The following is a 5,000-nucleotide window of genomic DNA, read 5'->3' on the forward strand; positions in this document are numbered from 1 at the left end:
GAGCGAGAGAGAGAGAGAGAGAGAGAGAGAGAGAGAGAGAGAGAGAGAGAGAGAGAGAGAGAGAGAGAGAGAGAGAGAGAGAGAGAGAGAGAGAGAGAAGATAGACAGGCAGGCAGGCAAGAAGGAAGGAAGGAAGGAAGGAGAAAGGCAGTGTGAAATAGAATCATGACTACAGGCAGCAGGTAATTAGGTAGGTTATAGGTAAATAGTAAGGAGAGGGCGCATTAGGGGAGAGGCTAAGTGGTGTAAGAGCGAGGAAAACCAAAAGTGAGAGGGACTGCTGAAGAGGAAGATGTGTCTTAGGGGAAGAAGGGGAGGCAATGTGAAGTAAGAGATTAGAAGCAGCAAAGGAAGTTGTGAGCTGAAGTGGGCTGAGATGAGAAGAGGGGAGGCAAGGGAAGATAAGAAGGTGGTGAGGTGAGCAAAGGAAGGAAGGAAGGAAGGAAGGAAGGAAAGAAGGAAAGAAGGAAGGAAGGAAAAATGGTGAGATGAAACAAGGAGAGAAAGTGAGATGTTGAGGTGAGATGAAAAAGACAGTGACTTCAGTGGGAATAAAAGAATGAACATATAAACAAATGAATGAAAGAAAGAATGAATGACTCAAGGAAAGAAGGAGATGGAGGCAGTGGTACCTATACATGAAAGGATAAAAATGCAGAAAGAAGAAAGGAAGGAAGGAAGGAAGGAAGGAAGGAAGGAAGGAAGAAATAAAGAAAGGATTAAAAAGAAAGAAGGAATGTAAAGTGCAAGGGTAGTGAAAAGAGGCGAAACACAAAAGCAGAGGAAAGAAAGAAAGAAAAGAGAAAGAAAGAATGAAAAAAAAACGTTAGAAAAAGGTAAAGAGGGACAAAAGGTGGGAAGGATCAGAGCAAGAAATGAAGGAAGGAAGGAAGGAAGGAAGGAAAGAAAAAGGGAAAGAGAAAGGAAATGGAAAAGAAGGAATGAATGACTGAAGGGAGGAACAAAAAATCTAGAGAGACAAGTGGATTTAATGAGGGTAATAATGAAAGGAGAGGTGAATGAGGAAGGTGAATGAGAGAGACTGATAAAGGAGAGGAAAAGAGGAAGAAGACGAAGAAAGAAAAAAACGTTACTAAGTGAAAGACATGTAAAGGAGATGGCAGTAATGAGACGGAAGAAGAGGAGGAGGAGGAGGAGGAGGAGGAGGAGGAGGAGGAGGAGGAGGAGGAGGAGGAGGAGGAGGAGGAGGAGGAGGAGGAGGAGGAGTAAAATTAGAGTGTGGGAGGAGAGAGAGAGAGAGAGAGAGAGAGAGAGAGAGAGAGAGAGAGAGAGAGAGAGAGAGAGAGAGAGAGAGAGAGAGAGAGAGAGAGAGAGAGAGAGAGAGAGAGAGAGTTAGAGAGGAATAAACTGTATCAAGCAAAATACACATAAATAGAGAACACAAATATGATATTTTTTTAATGTTGCAACGTAGAAGAAAAATTCCACATTATTACCACACAAATCTCTCTCTCTCTCTCTCTCTCTCTCTCTCTCTCTCTCAAATATCAAAACTAATCCTACTTTTTCAATCATAAACCAACAGCACACACACACACACACACACACACACACACACACACACACTCACACTCCTCTCTCTCTCTCTCTCTCTCTCTCTCTCTCTCTCTCGTTTTCTAAGCATGCAGCATTATAAGGGGAGACTGACGTAATGCATATTTTTTTCTTCACGTACACTTCTGTTTATCTCTTGTCAAGTGTGTGGCACGATCGGGGTCAGCCAATTGGGGCCACCTCACACCTTCTGGCACGAGGTCAGGTCAGGAAAATCAGAGGTGTGGCTTGGGAGTAAGTGATGGAGCGCAGGGTGGGAGGGAGGGAAGGGATGAATGAGGATGAATAAGAGGAAGAGAGCTGGAGAGTGAGGAGGATGGATGAGGAATAGAGGTGATGGTGGGGGAATGAGAGGAGAAAAGTGGGAAAAAAATGAATTACGAAGAGAGAGAGAGAGAGAGAGAGAGAGAGAGAGAGAGAGAGAGAGAGAAAGTAAAAAGGAAGGAAGAGGGAAGAGAGGGAGGGAAGTGGGATGGATGAGGAGAAAGAAAGAAGCGAATTACGATGAGAGACGAAAATGGGTTGAATAGGTGAGAGACAAAGTGATAAGGAAAGGAAAGAGGATGGAAGTGAGAAAGAGAAACGAATGAGAAGAGGGAAGGAATGGATGACAGGGAGAGACGGAATGAGAGAGAGTGAACGGGAGGAGGAGAGAGAAAGGAAATGAATGTTGGAAGACACAGTGAATGAAGAAGAAAAAAGGATATAGTGTGAATGAAAGAGATGGAATCAGTTTGAAGAGTACGTTCGGGAGGAGGAGGAGGAGGAGGAGGAGGAGGAGGAGGAGGAGGAGGAGGAGGAGGAGAAGGAGGAAGAAAATTTTAAGGAAATCTTGAAGAAACAGAAAAGAAACACGATAACAACTGTCAGAAAACTAACTAAAGAAGGGAATAAACGAGTAGGAGAAGGAGGAGGAGGAGGAGGAGGAGGAGGAGGAGGAGGAGGAGGGCCAGGAAGAGAAGAAGGAGGACAAAGAAATGAGAATAAGGGAGAGGAGAGAAACGTGGTGAAGGGAAGAATAAAAAGTGGTTGAAGGATACGAAAGAGGAAGAAACACGAACGGGAGAGAGAGAGAGAGAGAGAGAGAGAGAGAGAGAGAGAGAGAGAGAATGACGTCAAGAAATACTTTGACATCAAGGTCAGATTGCAAGGTTGCTTCTTGTCTCTTCATTTATTTATTCTTTGCTCTCACTCTCTCTCTCTCTCTCTCTCTCTCTCTCTCTCTCTCTCTCTTTCCGTGTTTCTCTTTTATCATATCCCTTCCATTCATCTCTTATGCACATTTGATGGTAGTATAATCTTTCTTTATTAATCTCTCTCTTTCTCTGTTTTCTCTTCTTCCACCTTGTTACTCTTACCTCTCTTACTTGTTACTCTCTCTTTTGTTTGTACAGTTTTCATCGCATTTATATTTATTTTCCTTTCCCAGTTTTTTTTCCCTTTCTTTGTTTACGTCTAGTCTTCATATTGTTATTTACGTAGTTTTCTTCCCTCCATTATTTGTATTTTATCTCCTTGCTTCTTTTCTCTCTCTCTCTCTCTCTCTCTCTCTCTCTCTCTCTCTCTCTCTCTCTCTCTCTCTCTCTCTCTCTCCTTCCCCATACGTTCTTGTATTTTGTTCCATCCTTCATTTTATTCTGGTATGTTTCTCTCTCTCTCTCTCTCTCTCTCTCTCTCTCTCTCTCTCTCGCTTGCCCCTTCTTTCTGCATTCCTTCCTTTATTTCGCCTTCCGTCGTCTCCTCTCCTTTCATATATACCTTCAACTTCACGAAGGGAGGCAGATGTCCGTGCTGGAGGAGGAGGAGGAGGAGGAGGAGGAGGAGGAGGAGGAAAAAAAAAGCAGGCTTATACTGGCTCTTACTAGATTGTTTGCGGACTACTCAATCTGAACCAATGCTAAAGAAAAGGATAGCAAAGGCGAAGGCTCCTCCCCACCCACCACTCCCTCCAGACAAAGACTGGCAGGTAATAAAGAAAAGTCATACAACATGGAAAAATTGTGTGGAAATTTTGATGAGAAATGAAAAGAGAGTAAGGCGCTACTGTCACTACAACTAAAAGTGTCGAGAAACAGTCGACTACCACCGCCAGGCACTGCCAGCTAACTCACCTACACCAGAAATCTGCTTTTATACAAACGAACGTTCAGGACATCGGATAATATTGTAGCTGTAGATTATTGTTGAGATACTTGTCCGGTCTGTTGTTGAAGGCTGTAACTGTTTCGCAATCGACGACACCAGAAGGAAAAGAATTCCAAACATTAACAATGTGATTAAAAAGGAATGTTTTGCTTCATTTGACAAGAATCTTTGACCAATTATTTTGAAGCTCTTCCGCCTTCTTGTTAAATTTGACTGGTCAACTGTAAAATAATCGTCGACATTAATGTTGTCGGATCCCTTGAATATTTTAGAAACTTCAATTAAATAATCTCGCATTCTATGTTTTGAGAGATTTATCCCTTCAATATCTTGAGATTTGTGTACGATTAGGCCATTTTATTGACATTAGGAAGGGTCTATGGAGGTCAGAAGATTAATGGCCACAGTCTTTACCATTTCAATCCCCCACATGAGTTTCTGAAGCTGAATTAAATCACCAAATAATAAACAGAACGTTTATGGAAACGCGTCACGGTACTGAAGGGATTACAGGGATTAAATTCCTTGATTCTTTATTCATAAAGTCTGTTTCTCAGCCTAGGAATAATTTTTGTCATCCTGAGTTGGACTCTTATCAGCTTTTCGATGTCTTTTCTGTAAAAAAGGGACAAAACGGTACGCACTATTTGAGATGGAGTCTGACAAACGAATTAAAGAGTTTTAATATGATTTTCTGTAATTTGTTTTCGAAAACACATCCAATAAAGCCTACCAATTTGTTAGCTGTCTTGACCACCTGTGAGCAGTGCTGGCCAGGTTTCAAATTACATTTTATTTAGACTTCGAGATCTTTTTATTTATTTACTGCGGAAAGCTGTCGGCCATTCACCAAATACTGAAGTTCACTGCTGTTACTACCTATGTGTAATACTTTACATTTATCGATGTTGAGTTTTATTTGCCACTTAATGGTCCAGCTAGGCAAACGTTATAAGTCTGAAGTGTTTGTCTGCCTCGAGCTGTGACTGACGTACAAGCAATTTTCTTATCACTGGTAAATTTCGATACCTTGAGACCAACGTCAATGTCATTTACATCTAATAAGAACAGAACATGACCAGTACAAATCCCTGCACGCCACTTTTTGCATGAAGCCAAGTAGACGAAAACCCGTTGACAACGACTGTTTCTGTTCTGACAGCCAATCTTTTCATGAACTGTAAATAATGCCAGTGATACTATGTGACTAGACTTTACTGAGTAAACGTTTTTGTGGAACTTTATCAAACGATTTCTGGAAATCAAGGTGCAACATGTCT

At 41.8% G+C, this 5,000-nt stretch overlaps 1 protein-coding gene across 1 annotated transcript in view; it reads right to left on the reverse strand.

Annotated features, from left to right (window-relative positions):
* LOC123514720 overlaps nt 1–5,000 on the reverse strand; it is a 198,366-nt gene that overhangs the window by 64,783 nt on the left and 128,583 nt on the right. The gene's annotated exons all lie outside the window — the stretch shown is intronic.

Source organism: Portunus trituberculatus, chromosome 38 (assembly GCF_017591435.1).
Source record: "Portunus trituberculatus isolate SZX2019 chromosome 38, ASM1759143v1, whole genome shotgun sequence".
Lineage (NCBI taxonomy): Eukaryota > Metazoa > Arthropoda > Malacostraca > Decapoda > Portunidae > Portunus > Portunus trituberculatus.